The following is an 18,850-nucleotide window of genomic DNA, read 5'->3' as shown; positions in this document are numbered from 1 at the left end:
TCTATAATGTCCACAGTTTCTATAAAATGTTATCAATAAACTATTGTGTAGTCTATAATGTCCACAGTTTCTATAAAATGTTATCAATAAACTATTGTGTAGTCTATAATGTCCACAGTTTCTGTAAAATGTTATCAATAAACTATTGTGTAGTCTATAATGTCCACAGTTTCTATAAAATGTTATCAATAAACTATTGTGTAGTCTATAATGTCCACAGTTTCTATAAAATGTTATCAATAAACTATTGTGTAGTCTATAATGTCCACAGTTTCTATAAAATGTTATCAATAAACTATTGTGTAGTCTATAATGTCCACAGTTTCTATAAAATGTTATCAATAAACTATTGTGTAGTCTATAATGTCCACAGTTTCTATAAAATGTTATCAATAAACTATTGTGTAGTCTATAATGTCCACAGTTTCTATAAAATGTTATCAATAAACTATTGTGTAGTCTATAATGTCCACAGTTTCTATAAAATGTTATCAATAAACTATTGTGTAGTCTATAATGTCCACAGTTTCTATAAAATGTTATCAATAAACTATTGTGTAGTCTATAATGTCCACAGTTTCTATAAAATGTTATCAATAAACTATTGTGTAGTCTATAATGTCCACAGTTTCTGTAAAATGTTATCAATAAACTATTGTGTAGTCTATAATGTCCACAGTTTCTATAAAATGTTATCAATAAACTATTGTGTAGTCTATAATGTCCACAGTTTCTATAAAATGTTATCAATAAACTATTGTGTAGTCTATAATGTCCACAGTTTCTATAAAATGTTATCAATAAACTATTGTGTAGTCTATAATGTCCACAGTTTCTATAAAATGTTATCAATAAACTATTGTGTAGTCTATAATGTCCACAGTTTCTATAAAATGTTATCAATAAACTATTGTGTAGTCTATAATGTCCACAGTTTCTATAAAATGTTATCAATAAACTATTGTGTAGTCTATAATGTCCACAGTTTCTATAAAATGTTATCAATAAACTATTGTGTAGTCTATAATGTCCACAGTTTCTATAAAATGTTATCAATAAACTATTGTGTAGTCTATAATGTCCACAGTTTCTATAAAATGTTATCAATAAACTATTGTGTAGTCTATAATGTCCACAGTTTCTATAAAATGTTATCAATAAACTATTGTGTAGTCTATAATGTCCACAGTTTCTATAAAATGTTATCAATAAACTATTGTGTAGTCTATAATGTCCACAGTTTCTATAAAATGTTATCAATAAACTATTGTGTAGTCTATAATGTCCACAGTTTCTATAAAATGTTATCAATAAACTATTGTGTAGTCTATAATGTCCACAGTTTCTATAAAATGTTATCAATAAACTATTGTGTAGTCTATAATGTCCACAGTTTCTATAAAATGTTATCAATAAACTATTGTGTAGTCTATAATGTCCACAGTTTCTATAAAATGTTATCAATAAACTATTGTGTAGTCTATAATGTCCACAGTTTCTATAAAATGTTATCAATAAACTATTGTGTAGTCTATAATGTCCACAGTTTCTGTAAAATGTTATCAATAAACTATTGTGTAGTCTATAATGTCCACAGTTTCTATAAAATGTTATCAATAAACTATTGTGTAGTCTATAATGTCCACAGTTTCTATAAAATGTTATCAATAAACTATTGTGTAGTCTATAATGTCCACAGTTTCTATAAAATGTTATCAATAAACTATTGTGTAGTCTATAATGTCCACAGTTTCTATAAAATGTTATCAATAAACTATTGTGTAGTCTATAATGTCCACAGTTTCTTAAAATGTTATCAATAAACTATTGTGTAGTCTATAATGTCCACAATAAAATGTTATCAATAAATTGTGTAGTCTATAATGTCCACAGTTTCTATAAAATGTTATCAATAAACTATTGTGTAGTCTATAATGTCCACAGTTTCTATAAAATGTTATCAATAAACTATTGTGTAGTCTATAATGTCCACAGTTTCTATAAAATGTTATCAATAAACTATTGTGTAGTCTATAATGTCCACAGTTTCTATAAAATGTTATCAATAAACTATTGTGTAGTCTATAATGTCCACAGTTTCTATAAAATGTTATCAATAAACTATTGTGTAGTCTATAATGTCCACAGTTTCTATAAAATGTTATCAATAAACTATTGTGTAGTCTATAATGTCCACAGTTTCTATAAAATGTTATCAATAAACTATTGTGTAGTCTATAATGTCCACAGTTTCTATAAAATGTTATCAATAAACTATTGTGTAGTCTATAATGTCCACAGTTTCTGTAAAATGTTATCAATAAACTATTGTGTAGTCTATAATGTCCACAGTTTCTATAAAATGTTATCAATAAACTAGTTGTGTAGTCTATAATGTCCACAGTTTCTATAAAATGTTATCAATAAACTATTGTGTAGTCTATAATGTCCACAGTTTCTATAAAATGTTATCAATAAACTATTGTGTAGTCTATAATGTCCACAGTTTCTATAAAATGTTATCAATAAACTATTGTGTAGTCTATAATGTCCACAGTTTCTATAAAATGTTATCAATAAACTATTGTGTAGTCTATAATGTCCACAGTTTCTATAAAATGTTATCAATAAACTATTGTGTAGTCTATAATGTCCACAGTTTCTATAAAATGTTATCAATAAACTATTGTGTAGTCTATAATGTCCACAGTTTCTATAAAATGTTATCAATAAACTATTGTGTAGTCTATAATGTCCACAGTTTCTATAAAATGTTATCAATAAACTATTGTGTAGTCTATAATGTCCACAGTTTCTATAAAATGTTATCAATAAACTATTGTGTAGTCTATAATGTCCACAGTTTCTATAAAATGTTATCAATAAACTATTGTGTAGTCTATAATGTCCACAGTTTCTATAAAATGTTATCAATAAACTATTGTGTAGTCTATAATGTCCACAGTTTCTCCACATAAAATGTTATCAATAAACTATTGTGTAGTCTATAATGTCCACAGTTTCTGTAAAATGTTATCAATAAACTATTGTGTAGTCTATAATGTCCACAGTTTCTATAAAATGTTATCAATAAACTATTGTGTAGTCTATAATGTCCACAGTTTCTATAAAATGTTATCAATAAACTATTGTGTAGTCTATAATGTCCACAGTTTCTATAAAATGTTATCAATAAACTATTGTGTAGTCTATAATGTCCACAGTTTCTATAAAATGTTATCAATAAACTATTGTGTAGTCTATAATGTCCACAGTTTCTATAAAATGTTATCAATAAACTATTGTGTAGTCTATAATGTCCACAGTTTCTATAAAATGTTATCAATAAACTATTGTGTAGTCTATAATGTCCACAGTTTCTGTAAAATGTTATCAATAAACTATTGTGTAGTCTATAATGTCCACAGTTTCTATAAAATGTTATCAATAAACTATTGTGTAGTCTATAATGTCCACAGTTTCTATAAAATGTTATCAATAAACTATTGTGTAGTCTATAATGTCCACAGTTTCTATAAAATGTTATCAATAAACTATTGTGTAGTCTATAATGTCCACAGTTTCTATAAAATGTTATCAATAAACTATTGTGTAGTCTATAATGTCCACAGTTTCTATAAAATGTTATCAATAAACTATTGTGTAGTCTATAATGTCCACAGTTTCTATAAAATGTTATCAATAAACTATTGTGTAGTCTATAATGTCCACAGTTTCTATAAAATGTTATCAATAAACTATTGTGTAGTCTATAATGTCCACAGTTTCTATAAAATGTTATCAATAAACTATTGTGTAGTCTATAATGTCCACAGTTTCTATAAAATGTTATCAATAAACTATTGTGTAGTCTATAATGTCCACAGTTTCTATAAAATGTTATCAATAAACTATTGTGTAGTCTATAATGTCCACAGTTTCTATAAAATGTTATCAATAAACTATTGTGTAGTCTATAATGTCCACAGTTTCTATAAAATGTTATCAATAAACTATTGTGTAGTCTATAATGTCCACAGTTTCTATAAAATGTTATCAATAAACTATTGTGTAGTCTATAATGTCCACAGTTTCTCAATAAAATGTTATCAATAAACTATTGTGTAGTCTATAATGTCCACAGTTTCTATAAAATGTTATCAATAAACTATTGTGTAGTCTATAATGTCCACAGTTTCTATAAAATGTTATCAATAAACTATTGTGTAGTCTATAATGTCCACAGTTTCTATAAAATGTTATCAATAAACTATTGTGTAGTCTATAATGTCCACAGTTTCTATAAAATGTTATCAATAAACTATTGTGTAGTCTATAATGTCCACAGTTTCTATAAAATGTTATCAATAAACTATTGTGTAGTCTATAATGTCCACAGTTTCTATAAAATGTTATCAATAAACTATTGTGTAGTCTATAATGTCCACAGTTTCTATAAAATGTTATCAATAAACTATTGTGTAGTCTATAATGTCCACAGTTTCTATAAAATGTTATCAATAAACTATTGTGTAGTCTATAATGTCCACAGTTTCTATAAAATGTTATCAATAAACTATTGTGTAGTCTATAATGTCCACAGTTTCTATAAAATGTTATCAATAAACTATTGTGTAGTCTATAATGTCCACAGTTTCTATAAAATGTTATCAATAAACTATTGTGTAGTCTATAATGTCCACAGTTTCTATAAAATGTTATCAATAAACTATTGTGTAGTCTATAATGTCCACAGTTTCTGTAAAATGTTATCAATAAACTATTGTGTAGTCTATAATGTCCACAGTTTCTATAAAATGTTATCAATAAACTATTGTGTAGTCTATAATGTCCACAGTTTCTATAAAATGTTATCAATAAACTATTGTGTAGTCTATAATGTCCACAGTTTCTATAAAATGTTATCAATAAACTATTGTGTAGTCTATAATGTCCACAGTTTCTATAAAATGTTATCAATAAACTATTGTGTAGTCTATAATGTCCACAGTTTCTATAAAATGTTATCAATAAACTATTGTGTAGTCTATAATGTCCACAGTTTCTATAAAATGTTATCAATAAAAGTCTATAATGTGTGTAGTCTATAATGTCCACAGTTTCTATAAAATGTTATCAATAAACTATTGTGTAGTCTATAATGTCCACAGTTTCTGTAAAATGTTATCAATAAACTATTGTGTAGTCTATAATGTCCACAGTTTCTATAAAATGTTATCAATAAACTGTTGTGTAGTCTATAATGTCCACAGTTTCTATAAAATGTTATCAATAAACTAGTGTAGTCTATAATGTCCACAGTTTCTATAAAATGTTATCAATAAAATTGTGTAGTCTATAATGTCCACAGTTTCTATAAAATGTTATCAATAAACTGTTGTGTATTGTGTAGTCTATAATGTCCACAGTTTCTATAAAATGTTATCAATACACTATTGTGTAGTCTATAATGTCCACAGTTTCTATAAAATGTTATCAACAAACTATTGTGTAGTCTATAATGTCCACAGTTTCTATAAAATGTTATCAATAAACTATTGTGTAGTCTATAATGTCCACAGTTTCTGTAAAATGTTATCAATAAACTATTGTGTAGTCTATAATGTCCACAGTTTCTGTAAAATGTTATCAATAAACTATTGTGTAGTCTATAATGTCCACAGTTTCTATAAAATGTTATCAATAAACTATTGTGTAGTCTATAATGTCCACAGTTTCTATAAAATGTTATCAATAAACTATTGTGTAGTCTATAATGTCCACAGTTTCTATAAAATGTTATCAATAAACTATTGTGTAGTCTATAATGTCCACAGTTTCTATAAAATGTTATCAATAAACTATTGTGTAGTCTATAATGTCCACAGTTTCTATAAAATGTTATCAATAAACTATTGTGTAGTCTATAATGTCCACAGTTTCTATAAAATGTTATCAATAAACTATTGTGTAGTCTATAATGTCCACAGTTTCTGTAAAATGTTATCAATAAACTATTGTGTAGTCTATAATGTCCACAGTTTCTATAAAATGTTATCAATAAACTATTGTGTAGTCTATAATGTCCACAGTTTCTATAAAATGTTATCAATAAACTAATGTAGTCTATAATGTCCACAGTTTCTATAAAATCTTATCAATAAACTATTGTGTAGTCTATAATGTCCACAGTTTCTATAAAATGTTATCAACAAACTATTGTGTAGTCTATAATGTCCACAGTTTCTATAAAATGTTATCAATAAACTATTGTGTAGTCTATAATGTCCACAGTTTCTGTAAAATGTTATCAATAAACTATTGTGTAGTCTATAATGTCCACAGTTTCTATAAAATGTTATCAATAAACTATTGTGTAGTCTATAATGTCCACAGTTTCTGTAAAATGTTATCAATAAACTATTGTGTAGTCTATAATGTCCACAGTTTCTATAAAATGTTATCAATAAACTATTGTGTAGTCTATAATGTCCACAGTTTCTATAAAATGTTATCAATAAACTATTGTGTAGTCTATAATGTCCACAGTTTCTATAAAATGTTATCAATAAACTATTGTGTAGTCTATAATGTCCACAGTTTCTATAAAATGTTATCAATAAACTATTGTGTAGTCTATAATGTCCACAGTTTCTATAAAATGTTATCAATAAACTATTGTGTAGTCTATAATGTCCACAGTTTCTGTAAAATGTTATCAATAAACTATTGTGTAGTCTATAATGTCCACAGTTTCTATAAAATGTTATCAATAAACTATTGTGTAGTCTATAATGTCCACAGTTTCTATAAAATGTTATCAATAAACTATTGTGTAGTCTATAATGTCCACAGTTTCTATAAAATGTTATCAATAAACTATTGTGTAGTCTATAATGTCCACAGTTTCTATAAAATGTTATCAATAAACTATTGTGTAGTCTATAATGTCCACAGTTTCTATAAAATGTTATCAATAAACTATTGTGTAGTCTATAATGTCCACAGTTTCTATAAAATGTTATCAATAAACTATTGTGTAGTCTATAATGTCCACAGTTTCTATAAAATGTTATCAATAAACTATTGTGTAGTCTATAATGTCCACAGTTTCTATAAAATGTTATCAATAAACTATTGTGTAGTCTATAATGTCCACAGTTTCTATAAAATGTTATCAATAAACTATTGTGTAGTCTATAATGTCCACAGTTTCTATAAAATGTTATCAATAAACTATTGTGTAGTCTATAATGTCCACAGTTTCTGTAAAATGTTATCAATAAACTATTGTGTAGTCTATAATGTCCACAGTTTCTATAAAATGTTATCAATAAACTATTGTGTAGTCTATAATGTCCACAGTTTCTATAAAATGTTATCAATAAACTATTGTGTAGTCTATAATGTCCACAGTTTCTATAAAATGTTATCAATAAACTATTGTGTAGTCTATAATGTCCACAGTTTCTATAAAATGTTATCAATAAACTATTGTGTAGTCTATAATGTCCACAGTTTCTATAAAATGTTATCAATAAACTATTGTGTAGTCTATAATGTCCACAGTTTCTATAAAATGTTATCAATAAACTATTGTGTAGTCTATAATGTCCACAGTTTCTATAAAATGTTATCAATAAACTATTGTGTAGTCTATAATGTCCACAGTTTCTATAAAATGTTATCAATAAACTATTGTGTAGTCTATAATGTCCACAGTTTCTATAAAATGTTATCAATAAACTATTGTGTAGTCTATAATGTCCACAGTTTCTATAAAATGTTATCAATAAACTATTGTGTAGTCTATAATGTCCACAGTTTCTCAATAAAATGTTATCAATAAACTATTGTGTAGTCTATAATGTCCACAGTTTCTATAAAATGTTATCAATAAACTATTGTGTAGTCTATAATGTCCACAGTTTCTATAAAATGTTATCAATAAACTATTGTGTAGTCTATAATGTCCACAGTTTCTATAAAATGTTATCAATAAACTATTGTGTAGTCTATAATGTCCACAGTTTCTATAAAATGTTATCAATAAACTATTGTGTAGTCTATAATGTCCACAGTTTCTATAAAATGTTATCAATAAACTATTGTGTAGTCTATAATGTCCACAGTTTCTATAAAATGTTATCAATAAACTATTGTGTAGTCTATAATGTCCACAGTTTCTGTTATCAATAAAATGTTATCAATAAACTATTGTGTAGTCTATAATGTCCACAGTTTCTGTAAAATGTTATCAATAAACTATTGTGTAGTCTATAATGTCCACAGTTTCTGTAAAATGTTATCAATAAACTGTTGTGTAGTCTATAATGTCCACAGTTTCTGTAAAATGTTATCAATAAACTATTGTGTAGTCTATAATGTCCACAGTTTCTATAAAATGTTATCAATAAACTATTGTGTAGTCTATAATGTCCACAGTTTCTATAAAATGTTATCAATAAACTATTGTGTAGTCTATAATGTCCACAGTTTCTATAAAATGTTATCAATAAACTATTGTGTAGTCTATAATGTCCACAGTTTCTATAAAATGTTATCAATAAACTATTGTGTAGTCTATAATGTCCACAGTTTCTGTAAAATGTTATCAATAAACTATTGTGTAGTCTATAATGTCCACAGTTTCTGTAAAATGTTATCAATAAACTATTGTGTAGTCTATAATGTCCACAGTTTCTGTAAAATGTTATCAATAAACTATTGTGTAGTCTATAATGTCCACAGTTTCTATAAAATGTTATCAATAAACTATTGTGTAGTCTATAATGTCCACAGTTTCTATAAAATGTTATCAATAAACTATTGTGTAGTCTATAATGTCCACAGTTTCTATAAAATGTTATCAATAAACTATTGTGTAGTCTATAATGTCCACAGTTTCTATAAAATGTTATCAATAAACTATTGTGTAGTCTATAATGTCCACAGTTTCTATAAAATGTTATCAATAAACTATTGTGTAGTCTATAATGTCCACAGTTTCTGTAAAATGTTATCAATAAACTATTGTGTAGTCTATAATGTCCACAGTTTCTATAAAATGTTATCAATAAACTATTGTGTAGTCTATAATGTCCACAGTTTCTATAAAATGTTATCAATAAACTATTGTGTAGTCTATAATGTCCACAGTTTCTATAAAATGTTATCAATAAACTATTGTGTAGTCTATAATGTCCACAGTTTCTGTAAAATGTTATCAATAAACTATTGTGTAGTCTATAATGTCCACAGTTTCTATAAAATGTTATCAATAAACTATTGTGTAGTCTATAATGTCCACAGTTTCTATAAAATGTTATCAATAAACTATTGTGTAGTCTATAATGTCCACAGTTTCTATAAAATGTTATCAATAAACTATTGTGTAGTCTATAATGTCCACAGTTTCTATAAAATGTTATCAATAAACTATTGTGTAGTCTATAATGTCCACAGTTTCTATAAAATGTTATCAATAAACTATTGTGTAGTCTATAATGTCCACAGTTTCTATAAAATGTTATCAATAAACTCCACATAAAATGTGTAGTCTATAATGTCCACAGTTTCTATAAAATGTTATCAATAAACTATTGTGTAGTCTATAATGTCCACAGTTTCTATAAAATGTTATCAATAAACTATTGTGTAGTCTATAATGTCCACAGTTTCTATAAAATGTTATCAATAAACTATTGTGTAGTCTATAATGTCCACAGTTTCTATAAAATGTTATCAATAAACTATTGTGTAGTCTATAATGTCCACAGTTTCTCCACATAAAATGTTATCAATAAACTATTGTGTAGTCTATAATGTCCACAGTTTCTCCACATAAAATGTTATCAATAAACTATTGTGTAGTCTATAATGTCCACAGTTTCTATAAAATGTTATCAATAAACTATTGTGTAGTCTATAATGTCCACAGTTTCTATAAAATGTTATCAATAAACTATTGTGTAGTCTATAATGTCCACAGTTTCTATAAAATGTTATCAATAAACTATTGTGTAGTCTATAATGTCCACAGTTTCTATAAAATGTTATCAATAAACTATTGTGTAGTCTATAATGTCCACAGTTTCTGTAAAATGTTATCAATAAACTATTGTGTAGTCTATAATGTCCACAGTTTCTATAAAATGTTATCAATAAACTATTGTGTAGTCTATAATGTCCACAGTTTCTATAAAATGTTATCAATAAACTATTGTGTAGTCTATAATGTCCACAGTTTCTATAAAATGTTATCAATAAACTATTGTGTAGTCTATAATGTCCACAGTTTCTATAAAATGTTATCAATAAAATGTTATCAATAAAAACTAAACTATTGTGTAGTCTATAATGTCCACAGTTTCTATAAAATGTTATCAATAAACTATTGTGTAGTCTATAATGTCCACAGTTTCTATAAAATGTTATCAATAAACTATTGTGTAGTCTATAATGTCCACAGTTTCTATAAAATGTTATCAATAAACTATTGTGTAGTCTATAATGTCCACAGTTTCTATAAAATGTTATCAATAAACTATTGTGTAGTCTATAATGTCCACAGTTTCTATAAAATGTTATCAATAAACTATTGTGTAGTCTATAATGTCCACAGTTTCTATAAAATGTTATCAATAAACTATTGTGTAGTCTATAATGTCCACAGTTTCTATAAAATGTTATCAATAAACTATTGTGTAGTCTATAATGTCCACAGTTTCTGTAAAATGTTATCAATAAACTATTGTGTAGTCTATAATGTCCACAGTTTCTGTAAAATGTTATCAATAAACTATTGTGTAGTCTATAATGTCCACAGTTTCTATAAAATGTTATCAATAAACTATTGTGTAGTCTATAATGTCCACAGTTTCTATAAAATGTTATCAATAAACTATTGTGTAGTCTATAATGTCCACAGTTTCTATAAAATGTTATCAATAAACTATTGTGTAGTCTATAATGTCCACAGTTTCTATAAAATGTTATCAATAAACTATTGTGTAGTCTATAATGTCCACAGTTTCTATAAAATGTTATCAATAAACTATTGTGTAGTCTATAATGTCCACAGTTTCTATAAAATGTTATCAATAAACTATTGTGTAGTCTATAATGTCCACAGTTTCTGTAAAATGTTATCAATAAACTATTGTGTAGTCTATAATGTCCACAGTTTCTGTAAAATGTTATCAATAAACTATTGTGTAGTCTATAATGTCCACAGTTTCTATAAAATGTTATCAATAAACTATTGTGTAGTCTATAATGTCCACAGTTTCTATAAAATGTTATCAATAAACTATTGTGTAGTCTATAATGTCCACAGTTTCTATAAAATGTTATCAATAAACTATTGTGTAGTCTATAATGTCCACAGTTTCTATAAAATGTTATCAATAAACTATTGTGTAGTCTATAATGTCCACAGTTTCTGTAAAATGTTATCAATAAACTATTGTGTAGTCTATAATGTCCACAGTTTCTGTAAAATGTTATCAATAAACTATTGTGTAGTCTATAATGTCCACAGTTTCTATAAAATGTTATCAATAAACTATTGTGTAGTCTATAATGTCCACAGTTTCTATAAAATGTTATCAATAAACTATTGTGTAGTCTATAATGTCCACAGTTTCTATAAAATGTTATCAATAAACTATTGTGTAGTCTATAATGTCCACAGTTTCTATAAAATGTTATCAATAAACTATTGTGTAGTCTATAATGTCCACAGTTTCTATAAAATGTTATCAATAAACTATTGTGTAGTCTATAATGTCCACAGTTTCTGTAAAATGTTATCAATAAACTATTGTGTAGTCTATAATGTCCACAGTTTCTATAAAATGTTATCAATAAACTATTGTGTAGTCTATAATGTCCACAGTTTCTATAAAATGTTATCAATAAACTATTGTGTAGTCTATAATGTCCACAGTTTCTATAAAATGTTATCAATAAACTATTGTGTAGTCTATAATGTCCACAGTTTCTATAAAATGTTATCAATAAACTATTGTGTAGTCTATAATGTCCACAGTTTCTATAAAATGTTATCAATAAACTATTGTGTAGTCTATAATGTCCACAGTTTCTATAAAATGTTATCAATAAACTATTGTGTAGTCTATAATGTCCACAGTTTCTATAAAATGTTATCAACAAACTATTGTGTAGTCTATAATGTCCACAGTTTCTATAAAATGTTATCAATAAACTATTGTGTAGTCTATAATGTCCACAGTTTCTGTAAAATGTTATCAATAAACTATTGTGTAGTCTATAATGTCCACAGTTTCTATAAAATGTTATCAATAAACTATTGTGTAGTCTATAATGTCCACAGTTTCTATAAAATGTTATCAATAAACTATTGTGTAGTCTATAATGTCCACAGTTTCTATAAAATGTTATCAATAAACTATTGTGTAGTCTATAATGTCCACAGTTTCTATAAAATGTTATCAATAAACTATTGTGTAGTCTATAATGTCCACAGTTTCTATAAAATGTTATCAATAAACTATTGTGTAGTCTATAATGTCCACAGTTTCTATAAAATGTTATCAATAAACTATTGTGTAGTCTATAATGTCCACAGTTTCTATAAAATGTTATCAATAAACTATTGTGTAGTCTATAATGTCCACAGTTTCTATAAAATGTTATCAATAAACTATTGTGTAGTCTATAATGTCCACAGTTTCTATAAAATGTTATCAATAAACTATTGTGTAGTCTATAATGTCCACAGTTTCTGTAAAATGTTATCAATAAACTATTGTGTAGTCTATAATGTCCACAGTTTCTGTAAAATGTTATCAATAAACTATTGTGTAGTCTATAATGTCCACAGTTTCTATAAAATGTTATCAATAAACTATTGTGTAGTCTATAATGTCCACAGTTTCTATAAAATGTTATCAATAAACTATTGTGTAGTCTATAATGTCCACAGTTTCTATAAAATGTTATCAATAAACTAATGTTGTGTAGTCTATAATGTCCACAGTTTCTATAAAATGTTATCAATAAACTATTGTGTAGTCTATAATGTCCACAGTTTCTGTAAAATGTTATCAATAAACTATTGTGTAGTCTATAATGTCCACAGTTTCTGTAAAATGTTATCAATAAACTATTGTGTAGTCTATAATGTCCACAGTTTCTATAAAATGTTATCAATAAACTATTGTGTAGTCTATAATGTCCACAGTTTCTATAAAATGTTATCAATAAACTATTGTGTAGTCTATAATGTCCACAGTTTCTATAAAATGTTATCAATAAACTATTGTGTAGTCTATAATGTCCACAGTTTCTATAAAATGTTATCAATAAACTATTGTGTAGTCTATAATGTCCACAGTTTCTATAAAATGTTATCAATAAACTATTGTGTAGTCTATAATGTCCACAGTTTCTATAAAATGTTATCAATAAACTATTGTGTAGTCTATAATGTCCACAGTTTCTATAAAATGTTATCAATAAACTATTGTGTAGTCTATAATGTCCACAGTTTCTATAAAATGTTATCAATAAACTATTGTGTAGTCTATAATGTCCACAGTTTCTATAAAATGTTATCAATAAACTATTGTGTAGTCTATAATGTCCACAGTTTCTATAAAATGTTATCAATAAACTATTGTGTAGTCTATAATGTCCACAGTTTCTATAAAATGTTATCAATAAACTATTGTGTAGTCTATAATGTCCACAGTTTCTATAAAATGTTATCAATAAACTATTGTGTAGTCTATAATGTCCACAGTTTCTATAAAATGTTATCAATAAACTATTGTGTAGTCTATAATGTCCACAGTTTCTATAAAATGTTATCAATAAACTATTGTGTAGTCTATAATGTCCACAGTTTCTATAAAATGTTATCAATAAACTATTGTGTAGTCTATAATGTCCACAGTTTCTATAAAATGTTATCAATAAACTATTGTGTAGTCTATAATGTCCACAGTTTCTGTAAAATGTTATCAATAAACTATTGTGTAGTCTATAATGTCCACAGTTTCTGTAAAATGTTATCAATAAACTATTGTGTAGTCTATAATGTCCACAGTTTCTGTAAAATGTTATCAATAAACTATTGTGTAGTCTATAATGTCCACAGTTTCTATAAAATGTTATCAATAAACTATTGTGTAGTCTATAATGTCCACAGTTTCTATAAAATGTTATCAATAAACTATTGTGTAGTCTATAATGTCCACAGTTTCTATAAAATGTTATCAATAAACTATTGTGTAGTCTATAATGTCCACAGTTTCTATAAAATGTTATCAATAAACTATTGTGTAGTCTATAATGTCCACAGTTTCTATAAAATGTTATCAATAAAATTGTGTAGTCTATAATGTCCACAGTTTCTATAAAATGTTATCAATAAACTATTGTGTAGTCTATAATGTCCACAGTTTCTATAAAATGTTATCAATAAACTATTGTGTAGTCTATAATGTCCACAGTTTCTGTAAAATGTTATCAATAAACTATTGTGTAGTCTATAATGTCCACAGTTTCTATAAAATGTTATCAATAAACTATTGTGTAGTCTATAATGTCCACAGTTTCTATAAAATGTTATCAATAAACTATTGTGTAGTCTATAATGTCCACAGTTTCTATAAAATGTTATCAATAAACTATTGTGTAGTCTATAATGTCCACAGTTTCTATAAAATGTTATCAATAAACTATTGTGTAGTCTATAATGTCCACAGTTTCTGTAAAATGTTATCAATAAACTATTGTGTAGTCTATAATGTCCACAGTTTCTATAAAATGTTATCAATAAACTATTGTGTAGTCTATAATGTCCACAGTTTCTATAAAATGTTTATCAATAAACTATTGTTATCAATAAACTATTGTGTAGTCTATAATGTCCACAGTTTCTATAAAATGTTATCAATAAACTATTGTGTAGTCTATAATGTCCACAGTTTCTATAAAATGTTATCAATAAACTATTGTGTAGTCTATAATGTCCACAGTTTCTATAAAATGTTATCAATAAACTATTGTGTAGTCTATAATGTCCACAGTTTCTATAAAATGTTATCAATAAACTATTGTGTAGTCTATAATGTCCACAGTTTCTATAAAATGTTATCAATAAACTATTGTGTAGTCTATAATGTCCACAGTTTCTATAAAATGTTATCAATAAACTATTGTGTAGTCTATAATGTCCACAGTTTCTATAAAATGTTATCAATAAACTATTGTGTAGTCTATAATGTCCACAGTTTCTATAAAATGTTATCAATAAACTATTGTGTAGTCTATAATGTCCACAGTTTCTATAAAATGTTATCAATAAACTATTGTGTAGTCTATAATGTCCACAGTTTCTATAAAATGTTATCAATAAACTATTGTGTAGTCTATAATGTCCACAGTTTCTATAAAATGTTATCAATAAACTATTGTGTAGTCTATAATGTCCACAGTTTCTATAAAATGTTATCAATAAACTATTGTGTAGTCTATAATGTCCACAGTTTCTGTAAAATGTTATCAATAAACTATTGTGTAGTCTATAATGTCCACAGTTTCTATAAAATGTTATCAATAAACTATTGTGTAGTCTATAATGTCCACATTTTTTATAAAATGTTATCAATAAACTGTTGTGTAGTCTATAATGTCCACAGTTTCTATAAAATGTTATCAATAAACAATTGTGTGTAGTCTATAATGTCCACAGTTTCTGTAAAATGTTATCAATAAACTATTGTGTAGTCTATAATGTCCACAGTTTCTGTAAAATGTTATCAATAAACTATTGTGTAGTCTATAATGTCCACAGTTTCTATAAAATGTTATCAATAAACTGTTGTATTAGTCTATAATGTCCACAGTTTCTGTAAAATGTTATCAATAAACTATTGTGTAGTCTATAATGTCCACAGTTTCTATAAAATGTTATCAATAAACTATTGTGTAGTCTATAATGTCCACAGTTTCTATAAAATGTTTTCAATAAACTTGTGTTGTCTATAATGTCCACAGTTTCTATAAAATGTTTTCATTAAACTCTTGTGTTGTCTATAATGTCCACAGTTTCTATAAAATGTTTTCATTAAACTCTTGTATTGTCTATAATGTCCACAGTTTCTGTAAAATGTTATCAATAAACTAGTGTTGTCTATAATGTCCACAGTTTCTATAAAATGTTTTAATTAAACTCTTGTATTGTCTATAATGTCCACAGTTTCTATAAAATGTTTTCATTAAACTCTTGTATTGTCTATAATGTCCACAGTTTCTATGAAATGTTGTCACTATACTCTTGTTTAGTCTATTATGTCCATAGTTTCTATAAAGTGTTGTCACTAAACTGTTTTGTAGTCTATAGTAATATTCTAACTGTGCTAACTTGGTTTATGTATCGTGTTCGGAGATATATAATATTTTAACTGCGCTCACCTGTTTTATGTATACAGTTCGTTATTTGTAATATTGGAACTGTGCTAACCTGTTTTATGTATAGTGTTTGGGATACGTAATATTCTGTGCTGATCTGTTTTATGAACAGTATTCGAAGATATGTAATATTCTAACCTGTTTTATGTATCGTGTTTGGGACGTGTAACATGTAATAGAAATAATCCTAATAATAGATGCACCTTTTGTTACTATGTAAGATGTAGTAGAAACCATCCTGATAATAGATGTACCTTCTGTTGCTGTGTAAGATGGTATAAAAACCATTCTGGTATTAGATACACATTCTCTTACCATGTATAATGCAGTAGAAACCATCCTGATAATAATGTACATTCTGTTACTGTGTAAGATGTAGTAAAAACCATCCTGGTATTAGATGCTCATTCTCTTACTGTGTGAAACGTAGTAGAAACCATCCTGATAATAGATATACCTTCTGTTACCGTTCAACATATAGTAGAAACCATCATGATAATAGGTGCACCTTCTGTTACTGTTTAAGATGGTATAAAAATCATCCTGATAATAGATGTACCTTATGTTACTGTGTAGGACGTAGTAGAAACCATCCTGATAATAGATGCATCTTTTGTTACTGTTTAAGATCATATAGAAACCATTCTGGTATTTATTCCTTAAAGCAGTTTATTAGCAGATTCTAGGTGATGAGACAAGATTTTCATGAATGCCTTTGTTTCTCACATGAAACTCAGACGTTTCTTCACTATTATTAAAATATTGGGAGAGTTATTTTCTGATGATGCACAATAATACAGTTACCGAGGTGTTGATGAATTGTGTAAGGGACAGTTACCGAGGTGTTGATGAATTGTGTAAGGGACAGTTACCGAGGTGTTGATGAATTGTGTAAAAGCCAGTTACCGAGGTGTTGATGAATTGTGTAAGGGCCGGTTACTGAGGTGTTGATGAATTGTGTAAGGGCCAGTTACCGAGGTGTTGATGAATTGTGTAAGAGCCAGTTACCGAGGTGTTGATGAATTGTGTTAGAGCCAGTTACCGAGGTGTTGATGAATTGTGTTAGAGCCAGTTACCGAGGTGTTGATGAATTAAGTAAGGACCAGTTACCGAGGTGTTGATGAATTGTGTTAGAACCAGTTACCGAGGTGTTGATGAATTGTGTTAGAGCCAGTTACCGAGGTGTTGATGAATTGTGTAAGGAACAGTTACCGAGGTGTTGATGAATTGTGTAAAAGCCAGTTACCGAGGTGTTGATGAATTGTGTAAGGGCCAGTTACCGAGGTGTTGATGAATTGTGTAAGGGCCAGTTACCGAGGTGTTGATGAATTTGTAAGGGCCAGTTACCGAGGTGTTGATGAACTGTGTAAGAGCCAGTTACCGAGGTGTTGATGAATTGTGTAAGAGCCAGTTACCGAGGTGGTGATGAATTGTGTAAAAGCCAGTTACCGAGGTGTTGATGAATTGTGTAAAAGCCAGTTACCGAGGTGGTGATGAATTGTGTAAAAGTCAGTGACCGAGGTGTTGATGAATTGTGTGAAAGCCAGTTACCGAGGTGTTGATGAATTGTGTAAAAGTCAGTTACTGAGCTGTTGATGAATTGTGTAAAAGCCAGTTACCGAGCTGTTGATGAATTGTGTAAGAGCCAGTTACCGAGGTGTTGATGAATTGTGTAAGGGCCAGTTACCGAGGTGGTGATGAATTGTGTAAAAGCCAGTTACCGAGGTGTTGATGAATTGTGTAAAAGCCAGTTACCGAGGTGTTGATGAATTGTGTAAAAGCCAGTTACCGAGGTGGTGATGAATTGTGTAAAAGCCAGTTACCGAGGTGGTGATGAATTGTGTAAAAGTCAGTTACTGAGCTGTTGATGAATTGTGTAAAAGCCAGTTACCGAGCTGTTGATGAATTGTGTAAGGGCCAGTTACCGAGGTGTTGATGAATTGTGTAAGGGCCAGTTACCGAGGTGGTGATGAATTGGGTAAAAGCCAGTTACCGAGGTGTTGATGAATTGTGTAAAAGCCAGTTACCGAGGTGGTGATGAATTGTGTAAGAGCCAGTTCCCGAGGTGGTGATGAATTGTGTAAGGGCCAGTTCCCGAGGTGTTAATGAATTGTGTAAGGGCCAGTTACCGAGGTGTTAATGAATTGTGTAAGGGCCAGTTACTGAGGTGTTGATGAATTGTGTAAAAGCCAGTTACCGAGGTGTTGATGCATGATGATACAGTCAGTTGCATAAATGTTGATTATGTGTAATAATAAAGTTTAAAACCACATAAAAAGCCCTTGTTTTCAAAATTACAGATCTTAGACTAACAGTTCAGTCACGTCCCAACCACTAATTACTTGGAAATAAAACGTAGACAAATCCTGGTACTTGAAACTGCCTC

This window comes from Tachypleus tridentatus, chromosome 12 (genome assembly GCF_004210375.1).
Source record: "Tachypleus tridentatus isolate NWPU-2018 chromosome 12, ASM421037v1, whole genome shotgun sequence".
In the NCBI taxonomy this organism is placed as follows: domain Eukaryota; kingdom Metazoa; phylum Arthropoda; class Merostomata; order Xiphosura; family Limulidae; genus Tachypleus; species Tachypleus tridentatus.
The sequence above is the reverse complement of the archived record's forward strand: the minus strand, read 5'-3'. Positions refer to the sequence as shown.